General features: G+C 40.1%; 1 protein-coding gene across 3 annotated transcripts in view; it reads right to left on the bottom strand.

Moving 5' to 3' along the window:
- DLGAP1 (DLG associated protein 1) overlaps positions 1 to 18,845 on the bottom strand; it is an 859,965-nt gene that overhangs the window by 737,593 nt on the left and 103,527 nt on the right. For all 3 annotated transcript variants that reach the window (XM_034642364.1, XM_034642367.1, XM_034642366.1), the window contains exon 2: positions 550 to 706. The gene's annotated coding sequence lies outside the window, so the exon portion shown is untranslated. The remainder of the gene's footprint in view (positions 1 to 549; positions 707 to 18,845) is intronic.

Below are 18,845 nucleotides of genomic sequence, written 5' to 3'. Positions count from 1 at the left end.
GTGACAGGCAATTTCATATATTGGAGCAGAAAATTTTGACGTTGAGGAAAAGATATGCAGAAGCAAATGTACGTGCATTTGAAGTTCAAGTAAGGGAGGCTCACAGTTAGTGAGGGACCTGCATAAAGATAATCACAATAGGTACATTTTCCTCATAACCCATTTCAAGGGGATAGCCTTCTCCATTTTACAGTTATTTTACAGCAATAAAAATCATGTACATTGTAGCAATTACAGGTTTCATAAAACTGTATTGCAGTTATATTTTACAAGAAGAATGCTTGTCATGAAACTCCCCTTATACTAAATGTTCAGTCCCTATACTTTATGTAAGTTAATAAAAATCTCTAAATACATCAGCATATGCTTAGCTAAAAATAAACATTTCAATCCACATACCAATGACTTTTCGTGGTAGCCTATTTTTTCCCCTCCACGTGTGTCTCTTTAGTTATAACTTTCCAATTTATAACAAGGCAGAAATACTTCTGAGCAGGTCATGATGTCAGATACCATCTGCAAAGAGGAAATGTATTTTGAAACTCTTACCTGATCTTAGTGAGACGAGTGTAATCTGTTCCCCAACTCCATTAATCTGAGATTCTATCTCAGGAAGCTGGACGTTTGCTGGTCCTTTCAACAGTGCCCCAGGAAGAGGTAAGAGTAGTAGTCACTGAAAGTGCTCCAGAGCCCCAACCGCCAAGTGCTAAAACATGGGGGGAAACAGAAAAACAATCACGAATCCGTTACCAGAGCTTCCGAGGTAATTTTTCAACATTACATATACACGTTAAACCACATGAACGACAGCCTCATCTTATCTTTTAACCAACAGTTCATTGGCAGGCTAATCTAGTCATCAAGAATGCGGGCTCTGGGTCCAACGCCGAGATTTCATGTCACATCTCAGCCACCCACCCGCCTCTTGGGCGACTATGGACACCCTCTGCAGAGGACTGTGAAAAGGACAAATTAATATAAGTGCTTTTAACTGTGGCTCAGTAAAGAGTAGTTATTTTATCCTTTTTTTTTCTTTCCCATTCTTGGTGAAAGGAAAACAGAACACCCATTTATTGAGCACATAATATAAAGCAGTGGGTGGTATTTTATAGAAATTATCTCACTTCATCTTCAGATGACATGTTATTAAATCTCTTTTGCAAATAAGGAAACCAAGATCTGGGGAATTAGTAATTTATCAAAGTTAGACAACAAGAAAGCAGTATAATTGGGACTTAAACTATGTCTGTTTGATTTTCACAGTCTTCACTACTTTCTGAACTCCCATGTTAGAAGGCTCATTTGGAGTATTTTGATGCTATCCATAGCAAAACAGCAAATATATACAATTTATCTCTTACTGTCAGTTTCATATAAATACTATTTTTTATAAACTTGCCTTAAGTTTAGTTACGCTGAATTTTTAGTAGACGGAGTGCAACTAAAATTAGCCAATGAAATTCAGCACGTAAAACACATTAGAACATTCAAAGAAATTTTAGTTGTTTTTTTTTAAAGATTTTATTTATTTTTATAGAGAGCAAGTGTGCCCTGCCCACTTGTGTATGCCAATGGGGAGAAGGGCAGAAGGGGGAAGGAAAGGGAAACAGAGAGAATCCAAAGCAGGCTTGTGCTGAGTATGGAGCTCGATCCCATGACCCCGAGATCACAACCTGAGCTGAAACCAAGAGTCAGATGCTTAACTGACTGAGCCACCCAGGCGCCCCTCAAAGAAATTTTTCTATTTAACTCTGTGAAAGATTGATTTATGGTGACGTTTACCACCATGGAAAGATAACTGACAAAAGACAACTTGTTCAAATTACTATGGTCCAATTTACAGAACAATTAAAGCTATGTACTAAGGTCCATTTGATAGAGTTTCATTATAATAGTACCTTTATTAAAAATCTACCAATAGAGGGGCGCCTGGGTGGCATAGCGGTTAAGCGTTTGCCTTCGGCTCAGGGTGTGATCCCAGCGTTATGGGATCGAGCCCCACATCAGGCTCCTCCGCTATGAGCCTGCTGCTTCCTCTCCCACTCCCCCTGCTTGTGTTCCCTCTCTCGCTGGCTGTCTCTATCTCTGTCAAATAAATAAATAAATAAAAATCTTTAAAAAAAAAATCTACCAATAGAAAATAAAAATATTTAATCATATTCCCAGGACATCACCATTACCATTACTAACAATATGGTATCTTTTCCATACTATTTTTCTATGCTGAGATTTTTCCTAGATATATAACAATACTATATTCCGTTTATTTACTTAATATTATAACAAGCAGTTCAAAGTTTTAGTAGTTCATGAACATTTTATTAAATAATGCCTTATAAGGACACCTGGGTGGCTCAGTCAGTTAAGCCTCAGACTCCTGATTTTGGCTCAGGTCACGATCTCAAGGTTGTGAGACTGACTTGGCATCTGGCTCCACACTCAGCAGGGAATCTGCTTGAGATTCTTTCCCTCTGCTTCTCCACTCTGCGTGCACACATGTGCATGCTCTCCAAAATAAATCTTCAAAAAAAATAATGCACTATACATTTTAGGTAAATTTCACTTTTTTAAAAATTATGGAATATAGATCTATAATCCCTTATGACAATACCAAACTCCAAAAATCCTCTTAAGGATTTTGTTTCTCATTTGGTAGGAAAATCTGATCTTACCTGACTGATATGAAGCCTCTTATTATTTAGAATGCTCAATATGAATATTCTTATAATTCACAATGAAATTATGAATGGGTTTAACTTTGGGGTCCTCCCCCTGGGGGGAGGGTCTTTATATAAAATAGCCTATATATCTCTGTTATTTTTCTAAAATCTAACAAGGTCCGATTTCTGAAAACTTTAGAATTTTGATGAGCAGTTGTGGGCCTAAAATAGTAACAAGGTATCATGTGGTGCTTAGCATTTTCCAGGCATATTAACTGCTTTACCCTCCTAACACTCTCTAACACAAGGTAGGTACTAATGCTGTTGTTGTTGTTTTTTTTTTTTTTTAAGATTTATTTGAGAGAGAGAGAGAAAGAGAGAGAGAGCACAGAGCTGAGAGGAGAGGGAGAAGCAGGGTCCCTGTGAGCAGGGAGCCCGATGTGGGACTCGATCCCAGGACCCTGAGATCACAACCTGAGCCGAAGGCAGATGCCTAACTGAGCCACCCAACTGCCTGGTAGGTACTATCATTAATCTCCTCTTACAGGTGAGCACACTGAGCCACAGGGAGCCTCAGTCACTTGCTTGATTCCACATGGATAGGAAACAACACACCTACAACCTGAATCTGGAGAGCCTGACTCCAGCATCTGTGTCCCACATCCCCATTCCCAAGCACCGGCTTCTCTCTCAGAAGTGGAACCACAACATCAACATGTTGAAGATCTCGATGTATGTGGACAGGCTGTCTTCTTAGAATAGGATATTTTTGCCAGTCGTGACGGAGAACACGCAGTTTGATTTCACTGCGGTCATTGGTTGCATTTTCATTTTTTTCGTATTTGGCAGGTAAAGAAAATTAACTTTATTTATTTATTTTTTTTTTAAAGTCATATAGTTGTTTAATGTCTATCTCCTCCCCTAGAATACAAATTCCAAGAAGAGCATATGATGGGCTTGTCCTGCTCACCACTCGAGCCACAGAATCGACCTATGCTGCAAACACAGGAGGTACTGGATTTATTGAGTGAACGCCATTGATTGAGAAGACAGGACATGAAAACTGAATAGCAGGCTAAGTGCTAACCTTGCCCAGAAAGTCAATGGCCCTTAGTCCCACTTAGAGAACATGAGGGGATGGGGCACATCTGGGGCTGTCTGAGTCAGCATCTTATTCAAGAGCATCCTACCAGCCCAAGACAGGGGCAGGAAGGCTCTTTTTTTTTTTATAATTAATTTTATTTTATTATATTATGTTAATCACCATACAGTACATCCCCTGATTCTGATGTAAAGTTTGATGCTTCATTAGTTGCGTATAACACCCAGTGCACCATGCAATACGTGCCCTCCTTACTACCCATCACCAGTCTATCCCCTTCCCCCACCCCCTCCCCTCTGAAGTCTTCAGTTTGTTTCTCATAGTCCATAGTCTCTCATGTTTCATTCCCCCTTCTGATTACCCCCCTTTTCTTTATCCCTTTCTTCCCCTACCGATCATCCTAGTTCTTATGTTCCATAGATGAGAGAAATCATATGATAATTGTCTTTCTCTGCTTGACTTATTTCACTTAGCATTATCTCCTCCAGTGCCGTCCATGTTGCAGCAAATGTTGAGAATTCGTTCTTTCTGATAGCTGAGTAATATTCCATTGTATATATGGACCACAGCTTCTTAATCCAGTCATCTGTTGAAGGGCATCTCGGCTCCTTCCATGATTTGGCTATTGTGGACAATGCAGCTATGAACATTGGGGTGCATATGGCCCTTCTCTTTACTACGTCTGTATCTTTGGGGTAAACACCCAGTAGTGCAATGGCTGGGTCATAGGGTAGTTCAATTTTTAACTTTTTAAGGGACCTCCACACTGTTTTCCAGAGTGGCTGTACCAACTTGCATTCCCACCAACAATGTAGGAGGGATCCCCTTTCTCCACATCCTCTCCAACAATTGTTGTTTCTTGCCTTGTCTATCTTTGCCATTCTAACTGGCGTAAGGTGGTATCTCAGTGTGGTTTTGATTTGAATTTCCCTGATGGCTAATGATTTTGAACATTTTTTCATGTGTCTGTTAGCCATTTGTATGTCTTCATTGGAAAAGTGTCTGTTCATATCTTCTGCCCATTTTATGATTTGTTTATTTGTTTCTCGTGTATTGAGTTTGAGAAGTTCTTTGTAGATCTTGGATACCAGTCCTTTATCTGTGGTGTCCTTTGCAAATATATTCTCCCATTCCGTGGGCTGTCTCTTAGTTTTTTTGACTGTTTCCTTGGCTGTGCAGAAGCTCTTTATCCTGATAAAGTCCCATAAGTTCATTTTATCTTTTATTTCTCTTGCCTTTGGAGATGTGTCGTGAAAAAGGTTGCTCTGGCCGATGTCATAGAAGTTGTTGCCTATGTTCTCCTCTAGAATTTTGATGGATTCCTGTCTCACATTGAGGTCTTTCATCCATTTGGAGTTTATTTTTGTGTATGGTGTGAGAGAGTGGTCAAGTTTCATTCTTTTGCATGTAGCTGTCCAATTTTCCCAGCACCATTTATTGAAGAGACTGTCTTTTTTCCACCGGATGTTTTTTCCTGCTTTATCAAAGATTAGTTGCCCAAAGAGCCGAGGGTCCATTTCTGGGTTCTCTATTCTGTTCCATTGGTCGATGTGTCTGTTTTTGTGCCAGTACCATGCTGTCTTTGTGATCACAGCTTTGTAGTACAGCTCGAAATCCGGCATTGTGATGCCCCCAGCTTTGTTTTTCCTTTTCAACAGTTCCTTGGAGATTCGGGGCCTTTTCTGGTTCCATACAAATTTAAGGACTATTTGTTCCAGTTCTTTGAAAAATGTCCTCGGTATTTTGATCGGGATAGCATTGAAAGTGTAGATTGCTCTGGGTAGTATGGACATTTTAACTATGTTAATTCTTCCAATCCATGAGCATGGAATATTTTTCCATCTTTTTATGTCTTCCTCAATATCTTTCAAAAGTGATCTATAGTTTCTAGCATATAGGTCCTTTACGTCTCTGGTTAAGTTAATTCCAAGGTAACGCATGGTTTTTGGTGTTATTGTAAATGGGATGGATTCCCTAATTTCTCTTTCTTCAGTCTCGTTATTCGTGTATAGAAATGCAACTGATTTCTGGGCATTGATTTTGTATCCTGCCACCTTACTGAATTGTTCTATAACTTCTAATAGTTTGGGAGTGGATTCCTTTGGGTTTTCCATATAGAGTATCATGTCATCTGCAAAGAGAGACAGTTTGACTTCTTCTTTGCCGATTTGGATACCTTTGATCCCTTTTTGTCTTCTGATTGCTGTTGCAAGGACTTCTAGTACTATGTTGAATAATAGTGGCGAGAGTGGGCATCCTTGTCGTGTTCCTGATCTTAAGGGAAAGGCTTCCAGCTTTTCCCCATTGAGAATAATGCTTGCAGTAGGCTTTTCATAGATGGCTTTTATGAGATTGAGAAATGTACCCTCTATTCCTACACTCTGAAGGGTTTTAATCAGGAAAGGATGCTGTATTTTGTCAAATGCTTTTTCTGCATCAATTGAGAGGATCATATGGTTCTTGAGTCTTTTCTTGTTGATATGATGTATCACATTGATTGATTTGCGAGTGTTGAACCATGCTTGCATCCCAGGTATGAATCCCACTTGGTCATGATGGATAATCCTTTTAATGTACTGTTGGATTCTATTAGCAAGGATCTTGTTGAGGATTTTGGCATCCATATTCATTAGAGAAATCGGTCTGTAATTCTCCTTTTTGAGGGGGTCTTTGCCTGGTTTGGGGATCAAGGTAATATTAGCCTCATAGAATGAGTTTGGTAGCTTTCCTTCTGTTTCTATTTTTTGAAATAGCTTTAGGAGAATAGGTATTATTTCTTCTTTGAATGTTTGGTAGAATTCCCCAGGAAAACCGTCTGGGCCTGGAGTTTTATTATTTGGAAGGTTGTTTATCACTGACTCAATTTCTTCATAGTTAATTGGCCTATTTAAGAAATCTATTTCTTCCTGTTTCAGTCTTGGTAGTTTATAGGTTTCCAGGAAGGCCTCCATCTCTTCCAGATTGTTTAGTTTTTTGGCATATAGCTGTTGATAAAAGTTTCTAATAATCCTTGCAATTTCAATGGTGCTGGTCGTGACCTCTCCCTTTTCAGTCATAATTTTAATAATCTCAGTCCTTTCTCTTTGTTTTTGGACAAGTTTTGCCAGTGGTCTATCAATTTTATGGATTCTCTCAAAGAACCAGCTTCTAGTCCTGTTGATCTGCTCTACTGTGGTTCTGGTCTCTAATTCATTGATTTCTGCTCTAATCTTGGTCAACTCCTTCCTTGTCAGTGGGTTAGGCCTGTCCCTCTGTTGCTGTTCCAGTTTCTTGAGGTGAGAATATAGAAACTGCATTTTAGATTTTTCTATTCTTTTGAGTGAGGCTTGGATGGCTATGTATTTCCCCCTTAGGACTGCCTTTGCAGTATCCCATAGGTTTTGGACCGTTGTGTATTCATTCTCGTTGGTCTCCATAAATTGTTTAATTTGTTTTTTGATTTCCTGGTTTATCGAGTCATTCTTGAGCAGGATGGTTCTTAGCCTCCAAGTGTTTGAGTTTCTTCCAGGTTTTTCCTTGTGGTTGAGTTCCAATTTCAGAGCGTTGTGGTCTGAGAATATGCAGGGGATAATTTCAATCTTTTGGTATTGGCTGAGACCTGTTTTGTGTCCCAGAGCATGATCTATTCTTGAGAATGTTCCATGGGCATTTGAATAGAATGAGTATTCTTTGGTTCTGGGGTGTAGTGTTCTATATATATCTATGAGGTCCAACTCGTCGAGTATGGCATTCAAAGCCTTTGATTCTTTGCTTAGTTTTTGCCAGGGTGTTCTGTCTATTTCTGATAGTGGGGTGTTGAGGTCCCCTACTATTACTGTGTTCTTATCTATATGTCTCTTTATTTTGGTTAAGAGTTGGCTTGTGTATCTTGCTGCTCCCCTGTTGGGGGCATATATATTAATAATTGTCATATCCACTTGTTGAATACTTCCTTTAAGAATAATATAGTGCCCTTCTGTATCTCTCTCTATGGCCTCTAGTTTAAAATCCAGTCTATCTGATATGAGAATTGCTACTCCAGCTTTCTTTTGAGGTCCATTTGCGTGGAAGATGGTACTCCATCCCCTTACTCTAAGTCTGAATGCATCTTTGGGTTCAAAATGAGTCTCTTGTAGACAGCAAATGGATGGGTCATGTCTTTTTATCCAATCTGCAACCCTGTGGCGTTTTATGGGAGAGTTTAAGCCATTTAGATTGATAGAGATTATTGACAGATATGATTTTAATGATGCCATTTCTCTTTAAAGTCTTTGTATCGGTTGTGACTTGCTGCTCTGTATCACTCTTGGGGCCTTTTTACCTTTATAGAGCCCCCCTTAATATCTCCTGTAGGGCTGGTTTCGTGGTTACGAAATTGGTTAATGATTGGCGATTTTGGAACGTCTTTATTTCTCCATCAATTCTGAATGACAGCTTTGCTGGATAAAGGATCCTTGGCTGCATGTTTTTCTCTGAAAGAGCTTTAAAAATGCCCCCCCAAGCCTTTCTCTCATTCCAGGTCTCTGTAGACAGGTCTGACGTAATCCTGATACCTTTGCCTTGGTACGTGAGAAATTTCTTTGCCCTGGCCGCTTTCAATACTGTATCCTTGGATCTAATATTTGCGAATTGCACTATGACATGCCGTGGCGTAGGTTTGTCCTGGTTGAGCTTGGATGGGGTCCTCTCTGCCTCTTGGACACGAATGCTTGTTTCCCTTGCTAGATTAGGGAAGTTTTCAGCTACAATTTGTTCAAATATCTCTTCTAGACCTCTGTTTTTCTCCACCCCTTCAGGGATGCCGATGATTCTGACATTGGATCGTTTCATAGAGTCAGTAATCTCCCGTAATCTACATTCGTGGGCGTGGATTTTTTTAAGACCAGCTTCTATTTTCGTTTTTTCTTCTACTAACCCATCCTCCAATTCGCTAACGCGTTCCTCTGCCTCGGTGACCCTGGCCGTCAGAGCCTCTAGTTTTGACTGTATTTGGCCCACTGAGTTTTTAATTTCTGTCAGATTCGCTCTCATTTCTGCCCTTAGGGATTCTATATTCTCAGCAACGCTTTCTCTGATGCTTTTTTCAAGTTTACTCATCATCTTGACCATTGTTGCTCTGAATTCCATTTCTGATAATTGGGATACATCCATATGTATTAATTCTGTGGCCGAGGCCAATTCTGTGGCAGAGGCCACAGACTCATTATCTTTTCTTTGCTGGGGGGGACTTCTCCTTCTCGTCATTCTGATGAAGAGAGATTGCAGGGTTGTCCAGAGCCCAAGTGTTGACTGGGACCCAGGCCGTGCGCCCTTGTTTTATAGAGATCTTAGGGATGTGGGCTTCTTCCTTAAAGAGTTTATTTATTTATTTGAGAGAGAGAGAGACAGTCAGCAAGAAAGGGAACCCAAGCAGAGGAGTGGGAGAGGAAGAAGCAGGTTCCCGGTGGAGAAGCCCGATGAAGGACTCCTTACGGAGCGTTGTGATCACACCCTAATCCGAAGACAGGTGCTTGGTGACTGCGCCACTCAGGCGCTCCGGGTTGTGGGCTTCTTGATTTTTCAGCCTGCCTTCTGGGGGAGGGGCCTGCCTGCCGGTACTCAGAAAACCCTGTTTGGGTAGAGTCTCTGTGTCCCTTGCGAGGGGGGATGGGGATGGGCACCCTGTGAGCCGGTATTTCCGGGCTTTTGTTCTCTGGCGGCTTTCCCTGGCGGTTTGCTATGCCTCTTCTGAGAGAGCAGCAGCGGCTGAAATTCAGCCTCTGTCTCAGAACAGAGGGATCGCGGATCGTTCTCCACTGATGTTCTGGCCACTTTAACTCTGTTTCTGTTGGTGCTGCTCAACCCTGCAGCATCCCGGGCTGTGCGCCCCACACCCGGCGTCCCAGCCCTCACTTCCAGGGCCGGCACGTCTCTGTCCTTTGTGTTTCCAACCCCGCCAGCCGCCAGCCGCCCCGCGCGGGCTCCCGGAGCTCCCCGTCTCAGTCTGGTGTCTCACGGGTGCTGACCGCGAGTCCGCCTGCTCCCCCGTGCAGGTGGCCCTCCAGCCGCCAGCCGCCCCGCGGACGCTCCCGGAGCTCCCGGTCTCAGCCTCGATCCAGTGAGCACACCGGAGCTCCGGAGCTCCGTGAGATGCTTGGTGGTGCACGCTCCCGGCTCACGGACTCAGTCTGCCGTTTCCAGAGTGCGGGTCCGCGGTCCGCCCGCTCCCCGGTGCAGGTGGCCCGCCAGCCGCCCTGCGCGCGCGCTCCTGGAGCTCGCGTTCTAAGTCTGTTGTCTCGCGGGTGCCGTCCGCGAGTCCGCCTGCTCCCCCGTGCAGGTGGCCCGCCAACCGCCAGCCGTCCCGCGTGCGCTCCCGGAGCTCCCTTCTCAGCCTGCTGTCTCAAGCGTGCGGGTCCGCGGTCTGTCCGCTCCCCCTTGCAGGTGGCTACCGCTTCCCGGCGCCCTGACACGGCGGCTCCCTCCCCCTTCTGTTTAGCTTCCGATATCTGTGCGCGGTTTCACGGCTCCCCGCTTCGTACCTCGATACTCAGCGCTGGAGATGTTCATTTGTAGAGATCCAGATGTATCTTCCTGCGTCTCAGGCTGATTCCGTGGATATTCCTGCTGGTCTGGTACCTATCCAGCTCAACTCAGGGGACCGGCTGAAAAAGGGGTCCCCTACTCCTCCGCCATCTTAACCTCCTCCCAGAAAATTAACTTTATGATTGGCTTTGATTTTAACTTGCGTTTTGTGATGGTGTTGGTGAAAATGTTTGCACATTTTTTTATTACATTTGTTTTTTTCTTCTTTCAGTGATCTTTGCACACCCTTTGCCTAGTTAGAGATCTAATTGTCTTCTGGTATCTTCCTGTTCCCTATGCTCACCTGCATGGCCTCTCCCGAGTTTGTCACTACACTCATCTGCTGTTGTTATTTCACACCTTCAGGAGAGGCTTGGTGACTCTGAGACCTGTGCATCTGGAAGAGCTCTCCTTTCAAAGCCGAACCAGCCCAACCAATTTGGAGTGGCCTGACTTCCACCTCCCATGCCCTCTTTTGTCCCCCGTTTCTTCCTCCATCTCCACCATCCACTTGACAACTGCTCAGATGCAGGACTTGGAACCTCATGCAATGTTCTCCCATGAAGACTCTTCTTTCATTGCAGCTTCTCCTGAGTCAGAAACATCCCACATCTCTACCACTAGTGCGTTTCAATGACTCCAGCCTATGAAGTTCATGCCTTTGAGCTCTGTAATATTTTGCCCATTTTGGTCATCTACCACCATATTGTAGGCACTCTTTGTTGTTGACTAAGGGAATAAACTTTGATCATCATGTGAAGAACTCATCCAACATTCCAAGCCTCTGGTGCTTTCTCATCACCTTTGCCAACCTTTGGCTTTAGAGAGAATGAAAAGCCAATGCAATTTCTCCTACAAATCCTCTTCAAAAAACCATCAAATTTCTAACAACATAAGCTGGAGATGAGACCAGTTCAATTGTTTTTCAGCCAGTCCCGCATGCATGTTTGTCGTGTGTGTGTGACATTTATTATCCAAGCAGTATATAAAACTACCATTTGCTTTATGTCATCATTAATACTTGGGATTTTCAGTCCATTTCATCTTATTTGTCTTATTTTTTTTTAAAAGATTTTATTTGAGAGAGAGCAAGTGAGAGAAAGAACACAATCAGGGGGTAGGGGTAGAGGGAGTGGGAGAAGCAGGCTCTCTGCTGAGCAGGGAGCCTGATGTGGGACTCAATTCCAGGACCCTGAGATCATGACCTGAGCTGAAGGCAGACGCTTAACTGACTGAGCCACCCAGGAGCCCAGTCTTTTTCCTTTTAGTTATTCTAGTGGACATATCATGGCATTACACTGTGGTTTCAATTTGCATTTCCCCAATGACTAGTGAAATTTTAAAATTTGTTTATTGACTATGCGGATATTCCTTATTATGAAGTTCCAATTCAAACTTAATCATTTAATAGATTGTCCACGTTAAAGTTACTTTAGCTGTGGAGTTCCTTTATATAGTCTGGAAAGGAGTTCTGGGAAAGACGTACTACCAAAATTGACCCCATTAGAGATATAAAGTTTAAAGAAATCAATTTCCATAGAGAAGAAAGAGAAAGTTATTAAAGATCAATCTCATAAAATAGCCAGGTCAGACAGTGTCACAGTTGAAATCCAAAAAGCATTCCAAGACTAAATAGTCCCAACACTATAAATTGTCCCCATAGTTCCAACACACTATAAATTCGAAGTGAGAGAAAATTTGTTTGTTATTAATGTTGAAGTGGGGAGAGAACCTCAAGCTGACTCCACACTGATTACAGAGCCCCATGCAGGGCTCAACCCCAAAACCCCAAAATCATGACCTGAGACGAAACCAAGAATAAATGTTTAACCAACTGAGCCACCCAGCTGCTCCGAGAATCATTTCTACTCAGACCTGAAGTAGCAGAGAATGCCCAGTATCTCATTATTCACTATTGTACTGAAAGTACTAGCAAAAGGACTTAGAATAAATCAATTAAAGTTGTAAGAACTGGTAAGGAAGAGATGAACCTTTTTATTATGAATAATGGGACATTTGGAAAATGCTGAAGAATCAATAATAGTACCTCAATAATTTAGTAAGGCAACAGAATATGAAATTAATATTCAGAAAGGCCTTTCATATATATTACATTATAAGTTAATAATAAAACCACACTGAAAGGGAGAGGGAAGAAAATTAACCTAAGTAACTTCTGAAAAAGTGTTTTCTTGCTTACCTACATGCTGTAGTTAAAGATTCATTTTTCAGTGGTATGAAATTGCAATTTGAAGTATTTTATGGGTATTTACAGATTAAGAATGAAATCTATTGATGATATCAAGAGTGATGTTTCTCATTGTTAAAAATCACTAGTAATGAGAGGGGAGTTTGCCAGAATGAATCCTGTGATGTTGGAATGGAGGCAGGTGTATAAATGAAATCATATTCGGGTTTGTGTTTATAGACACAAATAGATATAAAAATGATAGATATGTGTATATGCTTGTTTGCACATATGAATGTATGTCCTAGCTCAGTTAAGTGAGAGAGGACCCAGAAGCAATGACGAAGTTCAATGAGCACACCCATCAGCCAGATCTTGGTTTCCAAATACACTTCTTCAATAAAATGAACCAAAAATCCTTGGAGAAATGGTTGATTTCAGGAATGAGGCAGAGAGGAGAAGAGGGAATGGGGCAAGAAGAGCCAGCGAGATCTTGTAATGACAGAAAGGAAGCAAATGCTCAAAATTTGATGGCATGTCAAAAGAATAAATGACCCAGCCTAAAGGAGCTCCCAATGGCCAAACCTAGAGTAAAGTGAACAAACTAGAGTGGATTTGATCTCCTGGAATAAATAAATATCCTTGAGTCTATACTACAAAAAAGCAATTACATGAATAATTAAGGATGAGACAGCTTATTCTTAGATTTCAAATTAAGATAGAAGAAATGATGCAAAGAAGAAACATCTCACAAACACCGGAGAAATAATTAGTGCAGAAGCAAGAATCACTGATAGAGGCTAATATATATATTAGTGGGGAAAACTGACAGATTCCATATCAATCAAGTAATCAATCTTAGTAACACCAGGAATGAAACATGTCAACATTATGTATCTCCTGATATGAAGCAATGAGATTACCTCATCATTTCTGAGGTATTCCTGCCAAAATGAGGAACCTGGGGGGCCCCTGGGTGGCTCAATCAGTTAAGCAACCAACTTTTGGTTTTGGCTCAGGTTTTGATCTCAGGACCCTTAGACTGAACCCTGCGTGGGGCTCCTCACTCAGCAGGGAGTCTGCTTATCTCCATCTCCCTCTGCACCCCCCCCCACTCACATGGTCTCTAAATAAATCTTAAAAAAAAAAAAAAGAGGAACTTGAACTTAATCCTGAAGAAATGTCAGACAAACACAAATTCAGAGAAATTCCCCAAATTGAATAGCCAGCACTCCTCAAAAATATCAAGGTCCTGAAGATACATGAAGTCTGAGTTCCCCACCTCAAGGAAGGATAGATCTGACAACTAAACTCAATATATCATCTTGGATTTGATCCTCAACTAGAAAAAGGACATTTGTAGCACAACTGGCAAAATTTTAAGAAGACTTATGAATTGTATCAATATTAATTTCACAATTTTGTAATTGTACCACAGTTATTATATAAGATGTTGACAGTGAAGCTAGGTGATGGGTTTATAAGAACTCTTAGTAATTCTTTGGCAAATGTTTTAAAATTCAACTTACTTCAAAATGAAAGTTTAAAAACATTTTAGAGGCACCTAGGCAAAAGACTAGCAAACCAAATTCAAAGATAATAGATAGAAAGAATGAATAAAAATGAATAAAAAAAAAACCAATCGAGTTGAAACCAGGTATATAATGGAAAATACCAAAAGCTGTTTCTAAAAACTCTTAAGACATTAGGAAAAGAAAAGAGAAATTTAGCAGTATCACATGCAAATCAGGACATCTCTGCAGTAAATAAGTGTCAGAGAAAAAAAAAAACAACTCTACGCGAGTAACTTACAAAACAGAACAGAGTCAAGAAACACACCCGCACATACATAGCTACCTAATTTATGACAAAGATGCCATCTCAGTGTATGAGAAAAACAATGAATTGGATCTTTTCAGTAAATGGTGCTTGATAAATTGAAAATTCATGTGGAAAAAGAAATGGGTCTTGACCACTTCCTCACACTTTATCCAAAACATAAAAATAAAGCCAGATGGATTATAGACTAATAGGAAAGGTAAAATGAGATAGCTTCTAGAAAAATGGCTCACATTACAAAAACCTAGTGTTAGCAGATAGAGGAAATGAAATTCACATGTGACTGGTCCAGTGTAAATTGGTTCACTTACTTTAAAAGATGTGTAGCTAAAGGTGAACAAATGCAGAGTCTTTTCAGCAATTCCACTCCTAAGCACATCCTAGAGAATGACCATGAGTGCACACCAAAAGATGTGGACCAGAATCTTCACAGCTTTTTGACTCATGAAAGCCAAAAAACCACCAACAAGGCAAATTTTCATCAGTAATAGAAGTGATTAATATATCATGCTCTATTTGTAACATTGACTGCTCTCCAGCCACAAAGGGTGTTAAAATATTGTTGCCTGTAACACATCAATCCTACAGAGATAATACTGAGTAACAACAACAAAAATTGAGCATAGGGTATTACAACTATATAAAATTAAAAAAAACTGATAACACCAATTTATAGTGGAAAATGCATTATAATCATTACCTCTGGGGGTATTAGGAAGTATGACACAGGAGTTCTTTGGGCTGGAGTTAATATTCTGTACCTTTATATTAGTGGGGCTTACACAAGTATAACCCAGCAGCCATCACATTCAATAGGCTGTTACACTCAAGATTCATGTGGTTTACTTTGTGTAAGTAATAATTCGGTTAATTTTTTTTCTTGAATGTATCCTTTTTTTCAATTTTCATAGTTTATACATGCCATATTCTCAGACAGAGCTTTCCCATGGAGGCCGTTCAAACCACGTATTAATTTCCGAGAATATATTCTTCCATAAAATAACAGAAGAAAGCAAAAGAACTATTTTTTTTTTATCTTCCAACCCCTTTGCTGAAAATGGATGCTTTAGTTATCGGTTTACTACTTTGTAGAGCAAGAAAAGATAATATCCTAGCTTTTACTATAAACGCTGACTATTCCATCTGTTACGAAGTGTTTATTTCTTCTCAAAAAGTGGCAGGAGATATTGGAGACTGGTAATACTGCAGAGTTAGCACTCTGGGCTAGCTGAGGAAAATGTTTTTAATTTCTGTGTACCAAAGTGATTGTTTTGAAAACATTTTAATGAGGCATTATATTTTTCTAAACTAACAATATACTTCTAGCTTAGCTACATAAAGGTGCTAATGCAAAACCATGTATTTCAATTTTCCTCAACATTAAACTGCAATGACAATCACAGTTTTCTCCAATGATAGAATTTCTAGAATTTTCCATCTCTATCAACTTAAATCAACTAACAGTAGTGAGTTTGAAATCTCAAGTGCAGTCATCCATGATTTTCTCTGAAAGTCCCACTTAAAAAAAAAAAAAATGAACATACAGTCCCTTAAGGACTTCATATTCTGTTATGGAAGACAGAATTATAACTAAATCATAATTGACATATGAAATATGAGCCCTATTCATACAAGTACTGATTTCTATCAATAGAATGTCAGATGTTCAGGATCTCTATTAGTCCCTACACTACGCACAGGGTCTATAATACAGTGTCTTTAATATGGCCAGTTATCAGTATGTTGTTTTTCTAAATTCTAAAGGTAACACTGTTAAAGCGAAAAGAAAACATTCAATTATGATCAACACCTTCTATTAAGAGAAGGCTCGGAAATACATATATATTCAATTTTCAAAAGCAAAATAAAATAAATTGAATTGGGATATGTTCCAATTACCTAGAAAATGTCCTCATCTACCATCTTTCTGTTCAACACCAAATATTTCCAAGTAAATGAGGTATTACTGCACATACATACAATGTCATTTACAGATCCAGAAAAAAAAAATGAGGAAAAGCAATGGGACCATATATAGTCATATTTCTTCTAGAACCTTAATAAAGTTTTAGAACATACAAGAATTTTTGTCCATTATACTATAGAGGTCCTCTTTGACTTTTGTTTAATTCCAATCATATAATAAATATTCTCTATTCCTTTGAATTCAACTCTTCCCATTGCCATTACCAACGTTTCAATTTGTACATTTCATCTACTGAAACATTATCAGAACCCAAAGAGAGGTATATTATCTTACTAATTAACGCTCTCCAGGAGACTTAGAAATTAATATCGGCCATGCTGCAGAAATAATGACCGCTGAAATCACAGCCCTAACACACACTTAAGTGAACACACTCAAATATCCATTTCTTCAGGAGTGTAGCAAAAGATGGAGAAGCTAACCAAAATAGACTGTGCGAAAGCAAAGATTACATTGGCTCATAGCTATACTAAAATTCTACCTTAGCTGACAGTCACAAGCTCTGCCTTCAGGATTCTGACAATGATGTAAACACCACACAAAGAAATATTGAAGAATTACATAATCCATTCTTCAACCAATTGTTAGCTTGTTTGCTGTAGATTTAAACAGTGCCACAGGCTTCTAGTGGTTGGCAACTCACGCTGTGGAAAATGTCACTGGGCTTCGCTACCCTACTAGCTGTGCTCCACAGAGCAGAAAATTAAGCTTGACATATTTGGGGGAGGAGTTTTCTGATTTGTAAGAATTTATAAAAATAGCCATACTTATTCATTTCAGGGTCACATTTGTAAGTTCTTCGTAGCTCTGAGATGAATTTAATATTATTACACATGCTAAAATCTTAGGTCCTTGTCACTTAAAATCTAGCTAATTGTCTCTTAGGTAAAAAGTCTGGTTTCTAACTTTAAAAGAAACATATACATACAGTACTATAAAATATTTTAAAATCTATACCATTTGAAAATAAACTGAAGAAAAATCAGTATCTAAAATCATGCATTTTTGCTTCAGTTTATTCTGATTTTTTTTTAAATAAAGACAAATCTGAAGAGCTAATTGTTTATCAAACTAGGAGTTTCATTCTGAATAACCTAGATTTAACTACAAATGGAACTGTTAGATTATACTAGGTTCAAATTTTTTTATACATTTCCTTTGAACTATGCTAAGATTTAAAACGAATTATCCTTTCATTTGTGTCAGCATATTTGAAATATTTAAATGTTTTTTTTTCTCTATTTTAAGTAGAATCATACATCAAGAATCATACATCACAAATTGCTGCACTTACTTACAAATCCTAAATAAAACTATGAGGTCCTGGGGCATCTGGGTGGATCAGTTGTTTAAGCAACTGCCTTTGGCTCAGGCCATGATCCAGGGGTCCTGGGATCGAGCCCCATGCATTAGGCTCCCTTGTCAGCAGGGTGTCTGCTTCTCTCTCTCCCCCTACCCCTCCACCATGCTTGTGTGTGCTCTCTCTCCCTCTCTCAAATAAATAAAATCCTAAAACCAAACCAAACCAAAACAACAACAACAATAACAACAACAAAATTAGGGGTGCCTGGGTGACTCAGTCAGTTAAGCATCTGACTCTTGGTTTCTGCTCAGGTCATGATCTCAGGGTCGTGAAATCAAGCCCCACATTGGGCTCTGCACTGAGCGTGGAGACTGCTTACGATTCTCTTTCTCTCTCTCTCTCCTCTCTCTCACCCTCTGCCCCTCCCCCTGCTTGCACACCCTCCCTCCAAAAACAAAACAAACAAAAACAAAAAATAATCTATGAGGTCCTGAAACGTGCCACACAGTAAGATCACCAGTGAAGAAAAATACTCATAGAACTGCTTCTAGAAAAGTTTGCCCAACTTTTTCAGCAACATCAAACCATGTATTTAATTACTCAGAGGCTTTTGCCAACTTCATCAAAATGAAGATACACCTCCATGTCTCTTGCCAGATTTCTTTCTTACCCGATTTTGGTGCTTTTTTCATGCAACCTAAAAGAAGAATCTCATCCTTCCAGGCTCTATCTGCAATATGCCAGGCCCGTTTTATTGTGCATGCCAAACACTCTGACCTTCAGAGAAAAATGCTCCCACATCTCTCCATTTCCTCGGCACCTTACTCCTCATGTTTGTGCAGAGTTAGCCTCTCACCAACACACTTCTTTCTCTTACCATGCCTTGGAAAGCCATCCCTTCTGCCTTTTAAAAGTCCTATTGATCAAGCTAATGTCATTTACTTAGCACCTGTTAAGTCAAAGTCACTGCTCTAAATGGCTGTGACGAACACACGTACACAGATCACAGGGAACACACGTATACACAGACCACAGGGCAGCTTCCTTTAAACAAAGATAAATGTCCTGTGATTCCTGTTTTATAAAGTAGCCCCTGATGCCTCAGAAGTCTCCTAGCAGTCAAACATCTACTTACCCCCACATGACATCTTGTCTTTTCCTTAAGCGATCCATCTGAATTAAGAGACACCAACTTTCCCCGATAACCACCACCCAGAATTTTGTAC

Source organism: Ailuropoda melanoleuca, chromosome 14 (genome assembly GCF_002007445.2).
Source record: "Ailuropoda melanoleuca isolate Jingjing chromosome 14, ASM200744v2, whole genome shotgun sequence".
NCBI lineage: Eukaryota > Metazoa > Chordata > Mammalia > Carnivora > Ursidae > Ailuropoda > Ailuropoda melanoleuca.
The sequence above is the reverse complement of the archived record's forward strand: the minus strand, read 5'-3'. Positions and strand labels throughout refer to the sequence as shown.